The following is a 27,040-nucleotide window of genomic DNA, read 5'->3' as shown; positions in this document are numbered from 1 at the left end:
TTTTTACTTTTCAGAAAATTATTTTGGAAGGAATATTGTTACAAAGAGAAAAGGAAAGAAGGGAGGTAGTATGGTGGGAAGGAGGAGATGGGAGGGAAGGAGACAGACAGAAAGGAAAAGATAGGAAAAAGCAGCACAGAACATTTTACACTGATTTTCTGTTCCAGAGAAAGACTTGGTGATAGAGTGAGCACATACCTCAACTAATGCTCTGGGAGCTGTCTTTTGAGATTTATAAAGCCTATAAAAATATAATCATCTTAAAAGCTGGTGTGTGAGTATGAGATGCCAAAAAAATCCATAGATGATTTGTATATTGGCACTGTAAAGTGATTGATTAAGAAATTCTTCCATTGAAATAAATGATTGTTGCTCCTCTATGTAGACGTCTTAGCAAGTTGGGTGAGACTGTGCTTTAGAATTTGCCATGCTGAGAGAGAGAGAGAAAGAGAGAGAGAGGAACAGAAAGACAGAGAGAGAAGAGAACCGAATTAGACTTGTACATTCTCACACTTGTAGGAAATACTTGTTATGTCTTGGTCATAAATGTCCACCTCACAATCACCTTTCTTTCCTTCCTGGGCTCTCAAAAAGAGATATAAAAAGATTTTTTTTAATGTAGAATTTTGCCCCAACTTTCACATGCATCTGTATTTTCCTGTCTACAAATCCTTGCTGCTTATTCATTTAACAGCTATTAGTCAGCTTCTGCCTTTCTAGGCACAGAGTATATCACAGCTAATAAAATGAACAAAATTCCATTGCCTTTGAATTTATATTATAATAGAGAGATGTGCAATAAACAAATAGTTTTTAACTAATTAGGTGTGGTATAATCATAGGAGAAAAATAAAGCATAGAAGGTGATAGGGACTTCATATGGGAGTCAATTGACAGTTGAAGGTCTCATAGTGTAGGAAATATTTGCACAGAGAGCGACTAATATGAAACATGAAGTCCTAGGGGTACCTGATACAAGATGAGTCAATCAGGCAGATATATTAAATACAAAGCCTTGAAACAAAAACATGTCCATTCCAGGCATAACCAGGCTGCATGGAATGGCTGGTGCAGAGTTAAGTGGGTGGGAGAGCAGAGCTTAGCCAGGTTATCCGTTTGGGGGTATCCGTGTAGGAACTCAGGGAGCATGGCACAGATTATGGCTTTTGTCTCCATGAAAATGGGAGCATCTGCAGGCATGATGTGACTTGAATATAGTTGTGACAAGACTGACAGGAGTCCAGTGTACCCTGGTGGTTTGCAGCTTGGGCAATGGAGTTCAAACTAGAGATAAAATTTGGATGCCAAGTTCAGTTTTCAAGATATGCAATATCCACGGAAACTAGTTACATTTGGTGTCTTATTTACACACATTCGATGCTACCAGATACGTCAGAGAGCTTTCTCATTTCATTCTAATGTTAGGCTGCTTCTAAAAAAAACACTATAATTTTTAAATCTTTCATTTTAATAATGAAGTGGACTTATTTGTTGCTGGAAGGCAACTTCAGCCATTAGTGAAGTTTTCTTATAATATGTGCCTTATGCGGAGTGAGAACATAACAGCACTTAACATATTTAGAATCTCTATCCTTTACCCACTCAAAAAGTACATTTGGACTAATATGACACTAAGGAAGACATAATAGCTATTTAGCATGATGTCTCTGTCAGATTTCCATGATTGTGCTTGTGATACATTCTGTGGCTATGTAAAATGTAAATGTTGTCTAATGAGGGGTTTAAATAAGTTTCTTAAAGTTCTGGAGAATTCACAGGTGTTATGTTTGACACTAGAAAATCCACTTCCTTTACATAATATCATAAAATACTATGTTTCTTTTTAAAAGATGATAGCTGCTAAAGGCTTTTTGAGTTTTGAGTGCTCATCATATTCCAGAAATGAATCTAATTGCCTTATCACTTCATTTTATTGATTCTTTGTTAATCCCTTAACATAAGTATTGTATCAATGGAAAAGCTGGGGTTTAGAAAGATTCAATAATGTACTAATAGTCCAAAGATGAGTAATTGTTGAAGATAAATGCTAAACCAAGAAAGTAAGAATTGAGAGCATGTTCACTAAGCTTGCTACAATCTATTCCATATGAAATTGAATCAATTTAGGACTGATATGAGGGAGAAGCCTCCTGAAATAAAGACCACAAAAGATCAACGAAGAGAAAGACTTTATTCACTGCAAGAAGCAAGAATAGTCTGAAAGTTAGCAGAGGTTTTATGTTATAGGCGCTCAGATTGGTCAGAGAGAAAGATGGAACAAAGAAATGAGATTGTAATGCACAGAGGAGCAAAAAGTATCATTATCAGTTCTTACACGTGGGCGACCAAAGGAAAAGCAACTCCAGAAAGTGCATTCTATATATTTGAATTTCACAAGGGAAAGGAAAGTTTAAGTGAATCTGGGACAATATGGTCCATGGTTTCAGTTTTAGGTTCAGAAAAAAAAAAAAAAGATTCTTTTGACTATAGATGCAACTTTTAGTATGAAAGCCGAAAAAAATAAAAAGTTAATCCTTTACCTGTTTTATTCAGTTTATTGTTATTTAATGCCTAGTGAGAACAGTGAATGCATTAGCCTTCCATTTATATCAATTCCTACTTGTTCAAAACTTATGTAATAGTCATGGAAACTATATTTGAAGCTTTTTAAAATATCTAGCCTCAGATTGTGAAATCTAATTTTAGTTCAGTGATATCCAGCTCTGGAGTAATTTAACAATACTGTCAAATTAATCTCTTAAATACATAAGTGATACCTCAAAGTCCCTAAGACAGAATTTGAGACAATATTGAGCAAAGCAAACACTATTTCATTTCACCTAGTTAACAATTTCAATATCCTTCTGTGTGTCATTTTAATTTACTCTGCCTGAAAAAAAAATTGAAATTTTATATAGAAAATGTAGTCTCTTTAGGAAATGAGATTTTAATTTGTTCCCTAGTAGTAGTAGCATATTTTATTCCAATCCTACAGTAAGCAAGCATTGATTGTCTACTGTCTAAAGAATTGATTTTAGCTGCCGTGTGGCATATATACTATGATGAATTAGAAATGTAACTTCAAATGTAAATTGATAAGTACAGATTTTATGTTTACTACTAGTAAATCCTGTTTTCTGTACTAGACAGCATAGATCCATAAGCTCCATGTAGTCTGTGTAAGTTCTTGAGTGTAAACAAATATCGATAGTAATAGGAAGAGATAAGTGAACGTAAGGGGCACAGTTAAAATTTACATTCATTATTCAGGAGTCCAGTCATTGAATTTAACTTGATGTACTCTCACTTGGCACACATTCAAATGAGCATGAAATCACAACTGTCCCACACTCATGCTGAGCTTTGATATGGGCTACAGGCTAATTTTAGTCAACATACACAAAAATAATTTGCCAATGTGATAAGGACATATTTTCAGAAGAAGGAAGATAAAGCTCTTCTTTAAAAAAGTGCTTTTCTGTAGCTTCTTGTAGTTTCTATTTGTCTAATATATTTTTTTAAACTGCCTAAAAGATCTAATTCTTATTTCTTGGAAGACAGGAGTAAAATTCAAGAGAGAGAACACATGACATGGGCAGTTCTGGGAAAGTCCAGTTAGGCCTTCTAGGAAGGTGGCTTCCTTTGTGCGACCTTGTCTCAAGTTTGGAGGAATAAGACACAGATATTTCCCCAGAGCCTTCTCCACCTGTTTTTAAGCTAAGGAGTGAAACCCAAAGAAGAGACAATGAGAACTAGAAACAGAGTTCAGGGTACAAAAAAGATTTCCATTCTCCCAGGTCACCTTAATTTTATACTGCCCAGAGACTCAGCAGGAGTGATTCAATATTGGGCAAATATTTAGAAACATACCATTCTACTTCTCCCCTCAATATTTGAGATAATACTAATATTCACCATGAAAAATTTAATCTTACACTTTTAAAACATTTTTTTAGTTAGTTGAGTTGATGAAATAGGCTTAAATTATCTCTTATTTCCACAGGATATGTGAAATGAATGGCTTTCAATGATTAAAGTATGACATGGTAAACTATTGTATTTATTAATGTATTAAAAATAAAAGTAAAAAATGAACTAAGGCTATATTTGTAAACTGTTATAAAATATATAGTATTTAAAGGTATTATTTGTGTGTGCATTAAATATGCACTATACATGCAGAAGAATAAAGAATGGTTGCAGTTGCATCTGATAATCTGAAAGCCTGTTGAGAAAAGAAGTAACATTCTTCTGAAAAGGCAACAGAACTCAATACTACTCTACTTCATGTCATCTACAAAGAACTGTTATCTGATGTGAAATATAAAATAAATAAAAACAGTAGGGACAGAGACATCAAAAGAAGATGCTCTATATTGAAAAATAATAACAGTCAATTGAAATTAAATTCAAAGGTCAGATCCTGGACTTGAAAGGGCTTTAAAGAATTAAAGGAATATATGTTCAGATACATAAATAAATGATCTTAATAGGGAAAGAGTCAATAAATCTTTTTTTAGAGTTGATAAATCTTAACACAGAAATTAAACATTAAAAAAATAATCAGAACAAAATGGACTACGTAGCTTACAGTCTGTATGGAATAACTGGGACAGGAGCTGCTTCCCCCAGTCAACAGCTGGGAAACTGAACAAAATATTAGTAGTTGAGGGCTTTAGGACACTGGATAATTGTCAGTGCAACACCATGATCCCTGAGAGACAGGGAACAGGGGAGTGGCCTCTTTGATGACCCTGGATTCTGTCTGGAGTTGCTTTCTGGATCATACTCCAAGAAGGGTTGTCCCAACAGAGCTTTGCCTCTTCTCATAATGAGACAGAGATCATAGCTCAGGGGCTGCTGCTTCTGGGATTTGCAAAGAGCAGATCTGATCTCTACATAGGTCTCTGATTCTGGATGTTAAGCCATGTACATGTAACGTACAAATCCACAACATGGGCAAATCGTAGGAGGCTGATGTAGACTGCACAATTTCTGGAATCACATATGATAGAGTATCTGGGAGTTCCAGCCAGCCAGGGTAGATGTACTTTTAATGGTTTCAGACCTTTTCCTATTATGGCATCCCTGCCTGTCTCACTCTCGGTGATAAAGTATCACTATGTGGCCATTGTGACTCCAGGAATCCTTACAGAATTCAAAAAACCCACTTTGAGTGTCCCATCATTGTCTTGTCTACAGGTAACAGTCACTTTAGAATTCTTCAAGGTTATTGGGACTCTTGTTAAGAATGTATTTCATCTCTCATGAAAAGACTGTCCTCTGGACAGTCTTGAGGGACAAATTTAGGGTTGGTCAGTCTTACATGAAAAATGTGCCCTTACACGCCAATCTCCATAAGTCATTGGATACTTTTCTCTGTAATACACTAAGGCTGATATTTTCACTTGATTGCTGTAGACCATTTTTAGAGTCAAATTTTAGTCAACTGAACTGTCTATTCATGATGGCCACTTTAGCCATTATAGCTCCCCCACCAAGGATGGGACGAGGTCTCTCATTGATAAAAAGAGTCTCGATGGCATTTGGGACCATCAAATTCAGCAGAATCTGCCTATCTCCATACCTCCCCATATTAAGGATCTCACACCTTTCCAATTAATATCATTTTGCCCTAACTTTAACATTACAGATCTTGTGTTAGTGGATTAAGTGTGTGTTTAATTCAGCCACTGATAGGAAGGGATTTTGTATCACATTTACACAAATCCTGGCCAGGAGGATAGAGGAGATAAGATTTTCTTTTCATGAAATCATAGATGTTTCTGGTCCCTTACAGGACATTGATTTGATGATCAGTAGCTCTGATATTGTCATTTTTTTCCCACCAATTTCTCTGGTACATATAGAAATAACTAGTGAAACATATATTCCTTATTTATATTAAAGAGTTCTATCACAGCAATCACTTTGTTACCCAGAGCACTTGCTTTTTACTCATTGGATATCTTTGTAACTACAAGTGGTTATTTAAGTAACTGTTTTGCCACTGTGTGATGTGTGGATAGTGTACCTTTTATCAATAGAAACAAGTTTCAGGGCACTTGGGTCACTCAGTTGGTTAAGCATCTGCATCCTGCTCGGGCTGTGATCTCTAGGTCCTGGCATTGAGCTCCATGTTGTGCTGTCAGCTCAGTTGGGAGTCTGCTTCCCCCTCTGCCTCTCCTTTTGCTTGTGCTTTCTCTATCTCTTTCTCTCTCAAATGAATATATCTTTTTAAATCTTAAAAAAAAAAGAAACAGATTTCTTACTCCCTTTTAATCTAATCAGACCAGAGAATAAACTCCAGAAAACAAAACAAACAAACAAACAAAAAAAAAACTAATTCAGATGTTCACTTTTAACTTCATCAAAAGCATTCTCAGTACCAATCTAGGTTGATCACGGAAACTGCTTAAAAGACAAAGAATAGAAGATTACCAAGGTGCCAAAAAGGTATGGATTTGGGGGAGATAATTTTGCTAAGAATTGAATTCTTTCCAATCTTCTCTTGCTCTAGTAATTGAACTCTGGACCTAATCATCTGTTTTAAGCACTCTTCGGTTTGGAGGAGGTGTTGCACCATTGATATGCTGGAAGGTAGACCTCTGGCTCAAATTATAGCCTTTTAAATGATGAGTAATCCCTTTCAGCTTCAGTGTATTTGTTCAGTGCATGGCTTGCCCCCATCATACCTCTCAAAAGCCTGAGACATCACACCCATGAGGCCTTGAGGAGGAGGAGGCTCCTGAAGGCCAAGGCAGTTCCTGGAGAGAAACTTAGCTGAGAGCTGCCAGCCACCTGCACTTGCAGCCTTTGAGTGCTTGCTTCCAGTCAGTAAAAGACGAGAGTGGTCCGAGTAGAGCACCAACCTGTCCAGAAAATAGAGCAAGAAGCAATACCTTACAACTAGTTTTATAAGATCTGAAAATGTCATCAAGAAATATAAATTACAGACCAATCTCTATCAGGGATTCGTCACAAGTACTACCAAATCAGATCCAACAATACAAAAGAGGAATAGATGCACTAACTGGGGGTCGGGATATCAAGAGTGCATGTTGGCATTAATATCTAAAGGTTAGACAATCACCATATTGACAGAAGGAGACAATCTAGACACACTTCTTAATAGATACCAAGAAAATTTTTGTCAAAATTCAAGCCAATTCATGAATAAACTCATGGAAAACTAAAAATAAAAAGATATATTATCTTTCCATTGAGAGTCATTACTGGAAAACGTACAGCAGACATTATACTCAAACACAGAATATTAAGCAATGTCCCTCTTCTGGTAGAAATAAGTAAAGAGGATCTGCTCTCACTACTTCTGTTCAACATTGGATAGATGGCACGACACAGCACAAAACAAGAAAAATTTACGTGGTCTTAGCATGGGAAAAGAAGTAAAATTGCAGTTAGTTACGGAAGGCATGAATGTTTCCAGAAGAGTCTGAGGCATATAGAAAACACCGTGATAAATGATTTTAGTGGGGTTACATATATGAAGTAATATAGATATATCTCATTTTTATGTGCAATCTATAAGCTATTAAAAATGAAACAATTATTCAAAATAGTATAAAAATGATAAACTGTTTAGGAGTCATTGCACAAAAACTATTAAAGATTCTGTGCTGAATATTAAAAAGTATTGCTGTCACAAATAATGACAGACACAACTAAGTGATGATTTTAAAATAAGTAAGATATATTTTATAAAATTAAATAGCTATCCTTAATATTTAAACATACCTAAAACTATTAATTCTACTAGACTTTATACAAATATGTGTGCAAGTATTATTTACTTTAAAAATAGCATTTTTCAAAATAAATAAATAAATAAATAAATAAATAAAAAATAAATAAATAAATAAAAATAGCATTTTTCCATGGCATGAACATTATAAACATTTTTTAGCCAACACTACAATGAATTTAGAATTTCTTTTTTATCCCTCCTGTCTCCACTTTCCTCCTCATTTTCTATAATTTGTCATCCTTCACCACACTCAACATAAATACTTTCCTCTGTTATATGATGTAGACGTCATTCAACTAAGTGGCTAGTTATGCCATGTATTCCACTTTCATTAACTCAATATCCATAAAAGTCTATAATATGAAATATGATACCAAATTTGTAGATTTGAAAGCAAGAGGAGATTTATCAACCAATGAAAAGATGAATGAATCTATGTCTCAGTTACTTCAAAGCTAGACTAATCTCTGTACCATTTTATTCAAAGGATAAAACTATTTAGGCTATGATGTCCATCCAGAATATTTTACAAAGTAATGAAAGCAAAAGAATAAGGTCACCACACTAAGGGTGCCATAATTTGGTGCAGTCATAGATATATTTTAGGCATGTTAGGAACAGTTTGTTTTAAAATTTATCATGTTGTAATGATAATATTGGGCAGCCCACATTCACTGTTTGCCTAGTAATATAAGTACAAGTACACTGATTTAACCTGCTGGTCTATAAATTTTGAGGTAGATATTTAACTATCTACGGGGTGAAGTTATTTTCCCTTTAGTTTTAAAAAAATTATTGTAATATTCATTTAATACCTAACATGCTGAAAATTTCTTTCCAAAATGGATGTCACATTATTTTTTTCTTAAGATTTTATTTATTTGAGAGAGAGAGACAGCAGGGGGAGGAGCAGAGGGAGAGGGACAAGCAGACTCCATGCTGAGTTTGAGGCCTGATGCAGGGCTTGATCCCATGACTCTGAGATTAGGGCCTGAGCTGAAATCAAGAGTCAGATGCTCAATAAACTAAGTCAACCAGGCATCCCGAATATCACTTTAGATTTTAAAATACTTTCAAAGTGAAACAGTTTTAAATGTCTTAGAATTTATTTTTTTAAATTTATGATCAAATACTCTTTTTATTCTAGCTTCATACAATGACTGTAATGATATTGGTCAATCTTATCTTAGACAGTCATATAATCTCTTGTTTTCTTTATATTGATAATCCTGAAACCTATATTATGAATTTTTGCTCATAAAACTTGAGTCAGAATTTAGGAATGAATATTTTCTTAGAACCAGCTAGAATTTTGAATAGTTTGAAAAGGATCACATTGAAGTTAGAATACCTAGTCATTTGCAGTTGGCATCAGCATTAACAGATTGTAATAATTTTTCATGCAAAATTATTGCACATATTCAAAGTTGCCTTATTTTGAAATTACTTGTGCACACAATTTTTGCTACATGGTACTAAATTGAGATGAAGTTCTGTTTTTTCATCCTGACTTTTTTCTTAGCCCAGCTTTTCTATGTGTTATTCATTCATAAAGTATGACTCTTTTCCGTTATGTTAGGAGCCCTGCAGACAATAGCTAGTGTTTTTCCCACTCTTCAGCGCGAGCATGCTTTCATTTGTTTCCTATCTTAACTCACTCTTTTCTGAGTAAATTGCAGGCTAATAAGTGATGAAAACAGGAATCTATTGGTTCGTAAACTACTCCATTTGCTGGATTGAGTACAATGGGGGGCTAATTAAAGCTTTTACATCCTGAGGAAAGTGTTTACATTGGATCTACATGGGACCACCGGCCATGGAAAGCAGGCAAAACCTGGTTTTGTTAGCAAAACAATTTCAAGAGCTTCCAGAGGGAATCCCTTTCCTCGCCACCAATTTAGAGCATTATGAGATTGCCATGGCTGGGCAGTTAGGAAAAATGTGTGTTCACAGCATAAAAGCATTGTGAAATGGTCTAGTTTGTGACCTGGATGTTCAATAACAGAAAAAATTAAAATAGTAGTGAAGTAAATGCAGACAGTAAAAGAGAAAAGATATGACTCCCCACCCCCATACCCACCATCAAAAATATGACAACCATAGTTATAAGAAAGTAAGTCATGGGTAAGGGACACCTGGGTGGCTCAGGCGGTTAAGCCTTGACTCTTGGTTTCCACTCAGATCACAATCTCAGGGTAGTGGAATTGAGCCCCACATTGGCAGTGGGTCTACCTGAAGATTATCTCTCTCCCTCTCCTTCTGCCCCTCCTCTCCCCTGCTCACACATTCTCTCTCTCTAAAATAAATAAATCTAAAAAATCATGCGTAAACATTTTCCCAGAATGAAGCTAAGCAATTTTTGATTTTGGGAGGAGACGCTAACATTCTTTAAAATCTACCCCATTGCCCCACTGACTCCAGAGTCATAACTATAATTAGATCACAAGTGTGCCAGATGATGAGCTAGAAGGCCTGATATTGTAGAAGGTAGAAATATTCATCCATATATTTGTATTGATGTTTATACTTATTTATACCTGTATATGTAACTACAAACTTACACGTACAATTTTAAAATAAGAGATTCGTGCAGTTATGCATATACCTATATGTTTGTGTGTGCATGTGTCTGTGTGTATGAATTGACCCTATGGTAACATAGTCACTTGTGCGTGTGTTCACTTCTCTTAAAAATCCGTGGTTTACATGGACCAGGGTTAGCCATTCTTGAATACTACAAATAGTACAGTGCATTTAGTGCACTGTTCTTCAGGAGATTCTTCTAGAAAGAAGGTCATCAGTGTGATTTACTACAGTTCTCGACCAGATCCATTTCTAATTGTTATTCTCTGTTTAGGTACTAGTATGAAGCATGATTTTGACAATAATAACCAAAATCAGTTTGGAGAGTATCTCTTAATTTGTTCTAAGAGCATATAATGTAATGAATCAATCAGGTAGTTTATATGAGAATAAGAACTCGTTTAGAGTTCTCATGTGGCTAGAAGTTAGATAACAGGCACTTTGCAAGCATAGTTTTCTGCCAACAATCCCTTCTTTTATTCCTTTTGTGCACTAAGCAATGTATAGCCAAATCATGAGCCTTGCTCATTTCTGGTTTATTTCCTTTGTTTTTACTTTTATGATACCAAGGTGTCTATGAATGGGTCCATGCTATTTGAATTCAGCCATTTAAACATATTATGATATATAAGTAGGCTCAATATGAAGGCAAAAAGCTAACTTTTACATAAAAATTGGGATAGAAATAAAATATACATGCCCCGAATGATAACATGTGTTTTAACTTTCAGTGACTAAAACTCCTAAATCTAGCCTTGTGACCAAAATAAAAATTGTAAGCTGTTAGATTACATTTCTCACCATATAATTGTGCATGTTTGCATCTGTGTGTGTGTGTGTGTGTGTGTCTGAACAAATTGAACTTACTGACCTTATTTAGTAAAGTGTAGAAAAGCTATGCTACACACCAAGTCCAGGCATGTAATGCTATGGGCTATTAGATCTAGGTTCTCGAATTCTTTTTACTTGTACATTAACTTCCTCTTTGCTATGTGCTGCTTCAGGAGATTAAAGTCACTCATGTAAATGTATTATTAAAAAGTGCAGGATAATTAGAGTATAGAACAGATGCATGGGAATAAAATACTATGACAAATCCCTTGCCAAATAATTTTGTTCAGTATATAAGACAGAAACAAAAACAAAACCCACTTTATTAAGATGCCATAAAAAATCAAGAAACTAAATTATTTTAATTGGACTGGTAATCTCTATCAGAGATTTTCATGTTTCTGAGGTTGTAGACTCCAAGTAAAATATATAAAGCATGATATGAATTGGTCCATTTTTCTTTATATTTCATACTTCATACTGAGTAGTTTACAAAGGGACATATGATAATATTTTACACAGAAAATCTTTGTCCAGTGCCTTTACAATTGGAGAGCTACTTCAATCTCCATCGACATTTTGGGACCACACTTTTTCTAGGAACTTTGTGCATTTTATACTATATCTGCACTGAGATCTAAGACAAATAATTTTGAGGCCACTTTCTACAATTCTATCTGAATTCCCGACTAATATTTAAACATCTACTGAGGTTTGTCACTTAAAGTAGTTAATTTTTTTAGACTTACCAATATTAGAAACATATTTTGCCCAGTTTTAACATAAAACAATAGTTAGAAGTGGTTTTTACCTCCTCCTAAGTTTCTGCAATATTCTTTTGTATCACTAATCACCACTGCAAAATATGAATAATTTACATGCTTACTAAAAGATTTTTCACTATACAAGGGAAAATGTTTATTACTTTATTCCTTTAATTATAGCATAACATATATATATTCATTCATCAACTTCCCTTTCCCCACCATTAAATATAAGTTTCACTCAACTGGAGTTTTCATTCAAGCTTTCCCATAGCCTTTCACTGCGTTTGGAAGTTGGTAGCTATTTGTCCAGTTAAGTAGTTTTGGAATAAGTGATTATATGCATCAGATACAATGACATTATTGTGTTATTAGAGCTAGCTTGGAAATATTTAAGTTTCTTGACAACTGAAAATATGCAAAATATAACAAATAGTGAAGAATTTTGATTAAAATGATATGGTGAGAGGCACCTGGGTAGCCCAGTCAGTTGAGTGTCCAAGTCTTGGATTTGGCTCAGGTCATTATCTCAGGATTTTGAGATCAAGCCCTGCTTTGGGCTCCATGTTCAGAGCAGAGCCTCTCTCTCTGCCCTTCCCTCTACTTGTGTTCACTCTAAAATAAATTCATTAATTAAATAAAATTTTAAAAAGAAAACACTCTGTGTGATGATTAAAGTGATCACAACTTACTATACATCAAATTTGCTATCTGTTCAAGAATTGCTTAAAAATGTGGAATTATTTTGTTAAAGATATTATGCCTGAAAATGACAGAGAATATTAATTTGAAATACGCAAAAATTGTATATCTGTATATTGATATTTTATATAAAGAAATTCTTATTAAAACAATTAAATTGAAATATCACTCTGTATCCTAAACAACATGCACAAAGTTTATGTACAAAAATGACATTTTCATAAACCAAGACTCTATGATTAAAAAAATACATTGCTGTCGAAAGGGAGCAAAATATGTGACCCCAGAATATGCCACTTTGGCATGTGAATTATTTTGAGCTAAAGGCAATCAAGACCCAAAAGCCTCAAAAAAACAAACAACAAAAAAACCACTTTTACCTCTCCCTTACCTATCAAAATTACTTAGACTGGCAGCCTGGCCCAGGAAGAGAGTTATTAACAGAGATAACTTTTTAAATGCTCTTATATGTATGGCAGCCAAACAATTACCAAACATCTACCCTTCTTATTGTCCTGTGAATCATCCTCCTCTCCTTTGAAGTCCAGGTCCCTTTCCCATGCTTTAGCTCAGGATGACATATAAGCCTTGACTGACTGGCTTCCCTTGGGTCTCATATTCTTATGGGTTCCCCCATACATGCATAATTAAATTTGTTTTTCTCCTGTTAAACTGTCCAGTTTAATTTTAAATTATTAGACCAACCAAAGAACCAAGAAGGGTAAAATACATTTTTTCCCTCCCAACATATTCATTGTCTTCTATAAATTTTTAAGTTAAACTAAGTGCTAGTATGCCTTGGTGAGTATATCAGAAATTTCAGTCTCCTTTTAAAAATTCTATAGAAAGAACAAGGATGACGTCATCTTAAGTTACATATTAATTTCAAAATAAAATAAATGGCTGACAATAAAATCTTACCAGCTAACTATATTTTTAAAAAATTGTGTTCATTTGACTACTATAATAATAGGTCATCATTTGCCAATACCCAGTGTTGCACTTTCTTCTTTCCCTGGTTATCTTCACCAACACAAACCGAGGAAATCATCTTTGCATCCTTGCTCCTTGCACATCACCTGGCACAAAGCCTGCTAAGCACTGTGGGGTTAGAATGCTAAAGCACATAGTGTGGGTAATGGAGCCAATGCTGCCCATGCCCACTGATGGAAATATTCTATGTCTGAGTTCCCAGGCATCAGACTGACAAGGGGTCCAATCGATCTTTCTCTTAGTTCTTATTCCTGTTATGTGTCCTGGAATCCACAGGTGGTTATTAGATTTACAGTTCTGCTGGCTCTGAACTCAGGCATTATTACTTATGAGTCTGGATAATATCAAAACTGCCAAAACTGACTTCAGCACGTGTCACACTGTCACCATTTTGGATAACAGGACCCTGCGGGACATGCAGAAACTGGTTCAGTTACTCCTCCAGGAATGTCAGGCTGGGACAGTCTCTACTGTCACTAGCTCTTTGACCTTGGAACAAAATACATTATTCTTTGGTAGCATCAATACTTTTCTTTTTCTTTCCATATATGTTATTTCTGTTTTGACATTTTTTAAAAATTTATAAAGAATAAAGTTTTTTCCTAGATTTTGTGTGGCACTAAAGGTATCTCTTCTTATGTGATATCAAAACATGTTCGTTCCTGTGTGTGTTCACATATCTTAGAAGCTGGGATTTTAATAATTGTCTCTACAAAATGTTAAATATTCCTCTGAGCAAAGGCTACCTTCATATTTAATTTTCCCTTAAATTTTGGAAATTTTCCATTTAATCGTCCTTAGGGAAAAACACGTTAGATAACTCACATAGTGAAGATAGCCTATTTGATGTACCTCCCTGTGCTAACTCATATTAACTTATAAATTCACCTGTCATCTAACTAAGACTTTTATCTAAGGCATTTCACTCATTAAATTATTTTATACTATGACTTGAATGTCACATATGTCACCTACTATTTCATAGAGTCTCCTGGTCTAAATATAAATTTTTCTCAGCTTTTAAGAGTTTCTGTTTCCATCTAGACTTTCCTCCACATATTTCTTAAAAGAAGATTACTTTCTACTAATCAGGATTGATATAAACAAATTATTTTTCATGTTTTTATTTAATGAATATTCACAGAACAGTCAACATATGCAAGAGCATGAGGCTGTGAATTCTCCAGGAACAAAATCTAGGGAATTTTTCTTTTTTAATTAAGAAATCTAGCTGATGAAGTACTAGGAAACTGAAGGAGGGCAGAGAGGTAGAAGAAATCCCAGTTAGAAACAGATGATTTCAAGACAGTCCTTTAGAAGGCAATCAGGTGTTTAGCCCTTGATGGCAGATATGCAGGAGCTGTTCTACACCTACTTATGGCTGGAGAAAACATGGAGTGGCCTAAAGTCACAGCCACCCTGCCCTCCTTCAACTGCAGAGATGTTTTGCAAGGTATCTGTGAGCGGAAAGTCTCCCACGTGATTCTCAGGAGCCTGAGAACCCTCCACTGCTGTGTCTGCTCTAGATATTCTATTTTTTTAATACAGTACATGTGGTACTTAGACTTAATATTAAACATCCTACCACATCCCACTTGCATCTCCCCTTGGATCCCCGGAGGTTTACTACTTAAATCTCTCAGTGGTCTTATTACAATGTGTTGCATTAAATAATAGGGGTATGTTGATAACTGTGTATATTTAAATACAACCATCTGTTGTAGCTCTTCATTTTGGGGTCAACAGATTTGTTAAATAAAACATTAACCCTTTTACTTCCCTGCCGAACTTATTTACATTCATTGTGTCATTCCCATGCTGATTTTAATTTCTACAGATTATTTGGGGATCAACAAGAGTAGTGTTCTTTTCCAAATAAGTTGCTAAGAGCAAGCTGACTACAATCTTATGTAACACATTCCTGGAGGACATCACTTTGCTATCATAATTCATATAGGCTTTTCACAGTTATTAAACACTGTTTTAAAATATCTCTAAATAATTTTGAAATGCAATTTATTCCACAAAAATCAACTGGCATCAATTTTAATCAAAATTCAGGAGAATACAAGAAAAGTATTTGTAACCTGGAAGTTTCATCTGATCTATGCCTTCTGTGTCAACCAGACGCCAAATTTATGCCTGTAAAACAGGAAGTGACATTCATGTGAAGCTTCTTAACTCTAGAACCTTTTGTCAGTATCACTACCAGCATTTGCTCTGCCTTTTGCTACTACCCAAGGCTTGAGGGTATGTTTCTCTAGGCTGTCTTAGCTCTAACAAAACTCTTCTTTTCCATGATACCATCATTGCAAACACCATCACCTGGCTTCAATTCCATCTCTTAGGCATTAGTCCCAGACTATTCTTTACCCTAAAATCAAAGCACAAAAAGAATACTTAGTCTTATGATATTTTGTATTCAATGTTGTCATAGTCAGGTTGAGCTGCTATAATGAAATGCCATAGACTAGGTGGCTTAAGCAACAGAAATTTATTTTTCACACTTCTGGAGACTGAGAATTCTTGAGAGTCTTCTCATGGTATCCTCATGCAGAGGAAACAGAGAAGATCCTCTCTCCAAAGTCTCTTCTTACAGAGGCATTAACCCAGTTCACAAGGGCTCCACCCTCATACCTAATCACTTCCTGAAGGCTTCACCTTCTGATATTTTCATATTGGTATTTCAACATGTGAAATTTAAGATGCAAATTTCAGCAGATGAATTTGGTGAATTTCAAGATAAGACTTTTTGGGGAACACAAACGTTTAGTCCACAACAAATGGTGCACATTTCTTTAGTCCTGATTCAAATCATTGTGGCACACCATCCCCAAAATGACTTCAATTTGAATTGATGTGTAAGTTGTGACCTGCCAGACCATGTGCTTGGTTCATGCCCACACATCTCCCAGGATCAAAGTTTGCTTATGTCACAATTATTTAGCTTCATAAACAATAAAGGGTTGGCATTAGAAGAACACTTTTGGAAAAAGTTCTCATTATGTGAAGGCTAATGAGTGGACAGTTATATGTTTGAAAACTCAAATGTTTGTATGTGACATACAGGTGGTATATGCCAACCAAAGAAGATGCACCTGAACCATTTCAATTTCAATTCAAAAATATATACAGGCAAGATAACAAAATATATGTGTAGTATATTGAACTTACCTTTTTACTCTTGTGGGGTTCTTATTTCCAGCCAGAAGGAACTGACCTAGCCATCTACCAGGAAAATCTACTGACCTAGGTACCTAGGAACTGTTTTGACATACTTTTTTAAAGGGGTGCCTACGTGGCTCAGTTGGTTGAGTGTCTGACACTTTTTTTTTAATTTTTATTTATTTATGATAGTCACAGAGACAGAGAGAGAGAGAGAGGCAGAGACACAGGCAGAGGGAGAAGCAGGCTCCATGCACTGGGAGCCCGACGTGGGATTCGATCCCGGGTCTCCAAGACCGCGCCCTGGGCCAAAGGCAGGCGCCAAACTGCTGCACCACCCAGGGATCCCCGAGTGTCTGACTCTTGATTTTATCTCAAATTGTGATCTCAGGATTGTGGGATCAAGCCTCACATCAGGCTGCACACTCAGTGAGGACTATTTCTTCCTCTCCCTCTGTCCCCTTCTACACCCACCCCCATGCTCTGTTTTCTGTCTAAAATAAAAAGACATTTTATTTTATTTATTAACATTTCAGAGTATGTGAAGACTTGACTATGATGGTCAGTGATGATGCCAAGAACATTTTCTAAAGAATAGTGGGAATAAAAGCACAGTGGTTTTGGGATGCCTGGGTGGCTCAGCAGTTGAACATCTGCCTCTGCCTTTAGGCATGATCCCAAATTCTGGGATCAAGTCCCACATCAGGCTTCCTGCATGGAGCCTGCTTCTTCCTCTGCCTATGTCACTGCCTCTCTCTTTCTCTGTGTCTGTCATGAATAAATAAATAAATAAATATCTTTTTTAAAAACCCACAGTGGTTTTAATTTGGGACAAAACTACAGTGGAGGAAATGGGGATTACGGGCATACTTAAATTTTTCTGGAAATTTTGTCACATAAGGAGTGTGTGCACATGATGAAGAAAGGTGGAAGGTCACAGGATCATGGGAGTTTAGTTTAGTTCATAAATTGGGTTTTTTAAAAAATTCATTTGAGATTCCAGGAGAAAAATAAAGGTTGAAAAAATGGCAGAGAATGTGTCCTGGGAAAGCATAAAAGGGTGAAAAGGACAGGGTGAATGATTCCTGTAGAGAAGAAAGGAACAAAGTTACTGGACAAAATATGCTGGAATTGCTGCATGTGACTGAAGGGCCCATTCAAGTCAACACTTATCTGACACATTACAGGATAGTTTCCATTAGCAGCAGTCAATACTGCATTTGGTTATCCTTGAAGAAATGTTAAGGGTTGAGTTCACTTAGAGGCTTTGTCAGGAGAGAAAGATAAAGTTAAGAGGGAAAATGAGAGAAGAGATTAAATTCTAGTCTAAGCAAGTTATTTAATGGATATTATTTTCATATATTTCTTATCTGCCATAATTTGTTGTTAGTAGACACGTTTATTTTCATCCATCTCTATGTTTTATGTCAATTTTTTGTTGTTTATTTAACCATTAAAGGATGTTGAAAATCAAAGAATATAAGCCTTTATACCAGCTTTGACCTTAACAGTGCGGGCACAGAGTTCCAGAACTTTCCTTCAGCATTTATTTATGTTGATAACTTCCTCGTGCCTCAGTTAAGACAATTTCTTAGTTAAGACTCTGACTGATTTTATGCTTAAATTATCTTGGTTTACCTTTTATTCTACTACCACTTACACAATTTGCAATTGTGACTTAAATGAAGAAATTTATGGAGGTGTGTGCTATTCATACATTCGTGATATTACAGTGTATGAGATAAACACAAACCAGAAATAAAGAAATAAATAAAGCATGTTGTATGAATTGAAGAAGATGAGATGAGATATTGGAGGAAGGTTAGAGACCATGAAGACACAGCAAATGAAACTACCCAAAAAAAAAGACAGAGAGGAAAAAAAAATAATTGAAATTAAATAGAGCATCAGTGACTGTGGGACAGCCTCATGAGAAGGAATATATATGCAATTAGCATCTCCACAGGGGTGACAGAAAAATATTTGAAGAACAATGGTCAATATTTTCCCTAATGTGATAATACTATAAACCAATGATTTCAATAAGTTCAAGGAACTCCATGTGTAAGAATCATGGAGGAAACAACAGCAAGTCATAGCATAATTACATTGCTCAAAACCAATGTTAAAAAATAATATTAAAGACAACTAAAAGAAAAAATATATAAGCATCACAATAGATTTTTTTGTTGTTGGAAAATAATATGAAAATGAGAGCAAGAAGATGCTACAGCAGTATCTTTAAAACTCTGGGGAAAAGTGTGCAGGTAGAATTTGATGTCCAGAAATAACGTTTGCCAAAAACGAAGATGAAGTAGAGGCTCTTTCAGACATTCAAAAGCTAAAAAAATTCAGCAGCAGCAGACTCATGCTATGGGAACTTGTTAAAGAATTTGCTCAGGTGGAAAGAAAGGGATACCAGGTGGAAAGAGGAAAGCAAAGGGAAAGAGCACCACAGATGCAGCAACATGGGGAAAGATACAAGATTTATCTTTTAAATATTTTTAAACCAAGATTGAGGAACTAAATGAAACTAGTACCAATGAAGTGCATGGTTTGCCACACATGTGAAACGTCACAGAAGCACAAAAGTCAGAAAGGGATTAATGTAAAGCATACTACTGGAAGATCCTTTTACTACGAAGATGAGATACAACATTGGTTAAAGGCAGACTGTGATAGGCTAACTATGCGTATTTTAAGCCCTAAAGCGACCATTAAAATTACACAAAACATGATAGGAGAAAAAAATCTATATATCACATAGGCAATTTTTTTTTTAAAGTCTGCAGTTTTTAAAGTTGTTTCTCATGAGCACAGGAGTAAACGATTTTGCATCTGCCTTACATGAATTATCTGGTCAAAACTATGTAAATGGACGGTGAGTGGTAGAAGCAATTGAGGTAGGAAGGCAAGGATGAACCCCTAGAGCTCAGTGGAGAGACAGACAGAGATACACATAACTATTTATAGTGAGGTTTGGTGTGCATACACACCCCCAGCTCAGTCTACATGGATGTGTGGGAGCAGTACCCAGCCCTGGCAGCCCAGGCGTCAGGACTCGGATCCTGGCTTGTCTCCAGCTACTTTCCAGGCAAGTATGGCAGAGAATGTGTCTTGGGAAAGCTTGAAGGGGTGGGGATGGCAGGGTGATTTCTTAATTTTGACAAATCTACCAAGGTTACTTAAGATGGTTAACAAAAGGGAAAACCGAATGATGTGTATCTGGAAATTTAAGGAACTTTCTTTGCAATGTTTCTCTAAATCTGAAATATTTCAAAATAATAAGTGTATTTGAAAAAGACAACTGGAGTGGCTCTGTCAATATTAAGCAAATTATTTTTCAGAGTAGCAAATACCACCAGAGAGAGGGGCTTCTGGGTGGCTCAGTGGGTAGTGTGTGCCTTTGGCTTAGGTCAGGAACTCAGGGTCCTGGGATGGAGTCCAGGTTGGGTTCCCTGCTCAGCAGGTGTCTGCATCCCCCTCTCCCTCTGCCCCTCCTCCCAGCCCATGCACTCATTAGGTCTCACTCTCTCTCAAATAAATAGATTAAATACTTAGAAAAAAAAATCACCAGAGATAAACAATGTCATTGCATAATAATAAAGGTGCTATTAATTAAGGGGACTTAATGATCAAAAACAATTACACACCTCATCTAACATCAGACCTTCGGAAGACATGATCTAAAAATGACTAGAACTCAAAGGAGAAATAAGTAAATAGCTATTTCCTGTCAAAGATTGCAACACTCATCTCTCAATGATTGATAGAACAAACAGGAAATCACTAAGGATGTAGAAAATTGGAACAGCACAGCCAAATTATTCTAATTAAAATGTATACCATGTTCCACTCAATAACAACAGTAGATACATTTATTGTAAGAGCACATGGGATATTTATCAAGATAGGCTGTTTTTAGGATCATAAAACGACTCACATATATCTGACAGGATCCAAACCATATCAGCAATGTTTTTTTGACCACAGGGGAATTAAATTAGAAATTAACAGGAAAATATTGGGAAAATTCTCAAATATTCACAAACTTAATATACATCTAAATTATACACAGATCAAAGAAGTATCAAAGAGTCAATAACAACTATTTTGAACAGAATGAAAATAAAGACACTTAGGAAGAAATTTAAAGCAATAAATGGCTACATAAGAAATGTCTAAGAAAAAAAATGTCTTAATTATCTCAGCTTTCACCTAAAGACTTTCGGCAAAGAGGGACAAATTAAGAGAAGAAACAATAAATGCAGGGGCAGAAGTCAAAGAACTAAAAGACAGAAAAAAATGACTTTTAGAAATCAGTGATCTCAAAAATTAGTCCTTTGAAAAGAACAATAAATCAATAAATCCCTTGGTAGAGAGAACAAGAGAAAGATAAAGGAAAAAAAAAATCAGGAATGAGAAAGGTGTATCACTACAGATGTAGTGATTTTATTTTATTTTATTTTATTTTATTTTATTTTATTTTATTATTTTAAGATTTTATTTATTTATTCATGAGAGACACAGAAAGAGAGAGGCAGAGACACAGGCAGAGGGAGAAGCAGGCTCCATGCAGGAAACCAGATGTGGGACTCGATCCCAGGACTCCAGGATCACGCCTTGGGCCGAAGGCAGGCGCTAAACTGTTGAGCCACACAAGGATCCCCCAGATGTCACATTTTAAAAGATAAAAACTGTATATTATGAATAATTCATGGCAATTAATTTGATGGATTAAATTCAGCAAACTACTCGAAACAAAACTAAAACTCTATCAAGAGGAAAAGTAAAATCTGAAAAATACTTTCTCTAAATTTTAAAAGTAAATTTTTAGTTATATACTTGGACACAAAGAATGTTCCAAAACCACACAAGTTTACTGGAGAATTCCAGAAAATACTTCATTTTTGTAGTGTTTGGTAATAATATTAATGTTACTACCTGACAATCTTTAAGAAACCACACTAATTACACATACACACGCACATACGCAGAGCAAAGACATGACAATAAAACCAAAATGACCTTCAATACTGCAAAATAGATTATACATCACCTATGTGGTAAATGTAAGTATTCTAAATGAAATTTTAGTAAATCTAGCCTACCAGTTTTTAAAAAGAATCATACTTCATAACCACATAGGAGTTATTCATTGTTTGTGAATCAATGTAATGCTCCATGTTTCAAAATAAAAATAGAAGTTATATAATCTCTTCTAGTAGACTTAGAAAAAGCATTCGAGAAACTCTGGCATCCACTTCTGATTAAAAATTCTCATCAAGTGGGAATAAAAAGGAATCTCTGGTTTGACAAAGGGAATCTAGGAATAAAACCCTACAAGTAACATGACTAATGATGGAGACTGAATACTTTTCCTTCATGGTAAGTGGGAGACAGGGATGTTCTTTACCCTTGTCATGTTTTTTCTAAAGATTTTTTATTTATTTGTTTGAAAGAGTAAGCCTGAAGGGGGCAGCAGAGGGAGAGCGAGAAGAGACTCTCCGCTGAGCAGGGAGCCTGTTGTGGGGCTGGATCCCAGGACCCTGAGATTATGACGTGAACCAAAGTCAGATGCATAAGGAACTGAGCCACCCAGGTGCCCCTACCCTCATCACTTTTATCCAACATTATAGACAGCTGAAAATGAATCTGGGAGCTGGCAACACAGTTAGGTAAAACTATATCTATATAATGCCTAAACACTCAGAAACATAAAATGAGGGAAAATGACTATGATTACGAAGATGTTGAAAGAACAAAGTATATTATAATAAAAATTGGATTGTTGTTTTTTTTTAGATTGTATTTATTTATTCATGAGAGACACACACAGAGAGAGAGGTAGAGACACAGGCAGAGGGAGAAGCAGGCCCCATGCAGGAAGCCAGATGTGGGACTTGATCCCGGGACTCCAGCATCATGCCCTGGGCCGAAGGCAGATGGTCAGCTGCTGAGCCATCAGGCATCCCTAAAACTGGATGTTTTACCTAAGCAGAGATACTCCTCCAACTGATGAGGATGAATGTTAGATTTCATAGCTGTTTAAAAAAAAAAAAAAAAAGAGCTTTTCTTCCTACATTTTCACATCTGGAATGCATCAAATATTAATAGATTTGATATTATGGCTTATTTTATGTACATTTGAAGGCTTACCATGTATAATGTGATCATTATTAATTTTACTAACAGATGGTAAAATAATATCCTTAATTAAAATAACTTAAAAATGTTGAGCAGTGAAATACCAACAGTTTTGTCTGGCCAGTGAGATTTGGGAACATGTTTGTTTACTTTAATTTTCTGCAATTAGCATATATAATCTCTAGAACCAAAAAATAATTAGATAAATAATTAGATATTAGATATCTAATTAGATAACTAAAATAATGAATAACTATGCATTAAATAATTAGTAGAGTAATACTTTACATATAAGTTATATCCATATAGTTTGTAGCTCTAGAGGGGATACACACATATACCCACGCATCCATACCACGGTAGGGTGTCAGGCACAGTAAAACATATGAAAACATTAGGATTCATCCTGGTGTTTAGCAGCTAAAAATTTAGTCAGAGTTTAGAAAACAAGTACATCCTGGCTTATTCTTAAATTTAAAGGTAAATAAGAGCTGCAGATAAAGGAGTCTCGGGATTCCACTGAACCCCATTGGAAAAGAAATGTTCGGTAGGAAAGATTGTGAAAGGCTTTATGGAGGTGATAGTATTTGATGAGAATCTTAAATACTCTATAAAATTTTGATGTGCAAAATGGGATTAAGAGCATTCTAACCAGTCTAAAGATCAGGCAGGGGAGCACAGCCATGTGCAACATGAACTGCATTAGAGAAAGAGTCGGAGGCTGAGTAATGCTCCCATAGAGAAAGAGTGAAATCATGATGTGTTATACAAAAAATTGGTGGCCATTTTGTGGATGACCTTAATTGCCAGAAAGAGAAAATTGCACTTACTTTGGTAGGCAATGGAGAGAGTTTAAATGCATTAGAACAAGCAGAAAGGAATCTGTCATTTGTGTACCTGATATGCGTCAGTGTGTTCCTTTGGGTTTCCCCGGAGATGGAGCCTGAGACGTGGGCCTGTGGGCAGAGGGTTTACTTGAGACGAGATCCCGGCAGGAGAGGTCCTGGCATGAGAGATGGAGACAGTGAAGGAAGAAAGCCAGTATAATGGTGAACTATCCAGCTTGCTATGGTGAGCAGTAGAAGCTCTCCTCCGCCCTGACTTCTGGAATGCACACAGGATGCAGCTGAGAGCTGCCTGCATGACAGAAATGAGGAGGGGACACTATCCCTTGATGTCCCAACACCACTGTTCCATGGCATTGGAACTGAACTCACGCACAATTCGATGTGCACTTGCTTGTAGGCAGTGAGCAGGGTAGAGGCTGCCCCTGGGGCAGGTGGAGGGTTGCATTTGGGGCTTAAAACTGCTGGAGCCCAGGACCCAGGGACGCCCAGGCTCTGGACTGGGGTGCTAGACAGTTTGTCTCATTTGGTCGCTTCACTGATCTTGTGAAATAAATATTATTTCAACTTGGATTAGATACTTTTGGCTAAGATCTAAGTCATAACAACTGTTTATCCTCACGTTCTCTCACTGAAAATACCTTAATTCTCATCCCTCCTTGAAAATGACATTTTATTTCATGTCTGCATATACAATGTCTTTATTTAAAATATCTTTCTACCCCATGAGCGGGTTCTTTGTCTTACTGATTTTTTTTAAATAGCTATTGTAATGCCTGGCTTATAACACTCAATACATTTTCCTTCTAGGATAAAGCCTGCCAAGTTACAGAACTGGTGATGTTTAAAAAGAAAAATAAATGTGACTTTAACTTTATGCGCTCTGCATTTGGTTGCCATTTCAATTCACAGATCTTTTGATAAATGCATCACCTTTTTTTTTTCTTACCCATTCGCAGTTAGGATAACCACAGTTAAAATACTGTTTAAGAATGAAATAATTCTTCCAATTCAGTCTTGGCTCTAATTGTATGTTACTCTTGCCTATACTGTGTCCTTTATGTTTGCATCCATATCATTGCACTTTTCTCAATACTGAAGTCATTCTTCGTGTTCTTTCCTTTTTGTTCCTTTTGTGTGTATGCCACTGAAATATTTTATTTCCTTCCTAGACATTTTATTTCCTTCCTAGAAAACACTAATGGCAGAATATATAAGATATTTTCCCCTCTCCTGATCTTCCTACATGCACGTCTTTCATGGGATTAGCTGAGATCTGCATTAGCATGGCTTAGTCCTCTCAAGTTTTGTTAATCGCCTAAGTCATTTCCAATGGCCATTTCCCGGTGAGTTTTTATCTCCAGTAAAATGCTACTTGCAAAGTAACATGTCCAATGAAATAGGTGTACTGTGAAGACTACAGGAAGCAATCAATATGAAGCAAAATCAGTAAAGTTCATGTTGCATCTCTGGGATGTTATTTTTATCCATTCCCATTTTGACTGACAGTATTTACAATGTCTTACACATTTACCATTATCAGAGGTATGGAGAATTTATGTGCCTCATCGGATAATTGACCCCTCCTCACAAACATACTTTCTTATGATAGTGTTTATTATAAAATTATCTTTGAGGCTAGCAGGCTCACATTCCTCTACTAGGACCCCATACCATAGTTGTGAATGTTATTTGCTCTGAGTACATCGGTCTGATTGGCGTAGCACATGGCTGGGGTTCTGGTTTTAGAAGAAAAACTATTTCAGATTATTAGCAAATAAACGTATTGTAGCCACCTGAGGCGAAAGTAGGTCTGAAAAAATAGCACAAATATAAAAGTGAATATTAATATGTTTCTCTTTGCTTTCACTGGAAAGAATAGAACATGTGGAACGATTACAGTATTAATGAGAGTTTACAGGTATCGAATATCTATATCAGTTCAAATTTTATGAAACATTTAAATCCATGTGTCCTACATTCATCCAAATGAAAAATATCGTCTCCTCCTCTGCCACTCAGTTCAACACTTTCTACCTCCAGCCTTATCCAGCTACCTTTCATTTCCACGAGATTCCACTGCTTGTCCTTCCTGAAAGCTGGCTCCAAATCCCCTCCTCTTCAACCTAGCTTTCATGCCACTTCCAGAACCATTGTTTTAAAAACAGGAACACATTTTCTTCTTCGAACCTTCAAATGGAGCTTCAACATTTAGCAATTTGCATGCAAATTTCTCCTTCTGGCATATCCAAGCCCCTTCATAGTATGGTCTCAAACTTGCTTTTTAAAAAACCCAGCCAAACTGTGGAAGGAGCCTCGGTGTCCATCGAAAGATGAATGGATAAAGAAGATGTGGTTTATGTATACAATGGAATATTCCTCAGCCATTAGAAATGACAAATACCCACCATTTGCTTCAATGTGGATGGAACTGGAGGGTATTATGCTGAGTGAAGTAAGTCAATCGGAGAAGGACAAACAGTGTATGTTCTCATTCATTTGGGGAATATAAATAATAGTGAAAGGGAATAGAAGGGAAGGGAGAAGAAATGTGTGGGAAATATCAGAAAGGGAGACAGAACATACAGAACATAGAGACTCCTAACTCTGGGAAACAAACTAGGGGTGGTGGAAGGGGAGGACGGTGGGGGGTGGGGGTGAATGGGTGATGGGCACTGAGGGGGGCACTTGACGGGATGAGCACTGGGTGTTATTCTGTATGTTAGCAAATTGATCACCAATAAAAAATAAATTTATTATAAAAAAAACCCCAGCTCTGTCGGAGGCACTATTCATTACAGATTGCACATTACTATTCTTCTGTCGGAAGAACTATTCATTACAGATTGCACATTCAGGTTTTCCAATTCATATGCTGAACCCCTAGTCCCTAGCGTGATGGTATTTGGAGGGGGGTTTTTGAGAGGTAATTAGGTCAGGTTGAGCCCTCATGATTAGTGCTTGATATGTAGTTTGCATGTTTATGTCCCTCAAAATTCATTTGTTGAAGTCTAGATTCCCATAGGGACAGTTTTGGAAGGTGGAGCCTTTGAGGGTCATTGGCTGGTGAGGATGGAGTCCATGTCTTTCTTATCTATAGTATGCATGGTCCTGTGCACTTTCATTTTGGTTAAGAAGGTAGAGCTAATGTTAGGCATTCTTACCAAAACAAACAAACTAACTAAACCCTCCTAACCTTTCTCTTTAAGGTCAATTTCAAACACAAACATTTCATAATGGCT

At 36.1% G+C, this 27,040-nt stretch overlaps 1 long non-coding RNA gene across 1 annotated transcript in view; it reads left to right on the top strand.

Moving 5' to 3' along the window:
- Positions 1-17,487, top strand: part of LOC140598885 (uncharacterized) — a 30,465-nt gene extending 12,978 nt beyond the window's left edge. Inside the window, exon 4 of the long non-coding RNA XR_012001431.1 lies at positions 16,999-17,487. This is a non-coding gene — a long non-coding RNA (uncharacterized lncRNA). The remainder of the gene's footprint in view (positions 1-16,998) is intronic.
- The last annotated feature ends 9,553 nt before the right edge of the window (positions 17,488-27,040 follow it).

This window comes from Vulpes vulpes, chromosome 5 (genome assembly GCF_048418805.1).
Source record: "Vulpes vulpes isolate BD-2025 chromosome 5, VulVul3, whole genome shotgun sequence".
Classification (NCBI taxonomy): domain Eukaryota; kingdom Metazoa; phylum Chordata; class Mammalia; order Carnivora; family Canidae; genus Vulpes; species Vulpes vulpes.
The sequence above is the reverse complement of the archived record's forward strand: the minus strand, read 5'-3'. Positions and strand labels throughout refer to the sequence as shown.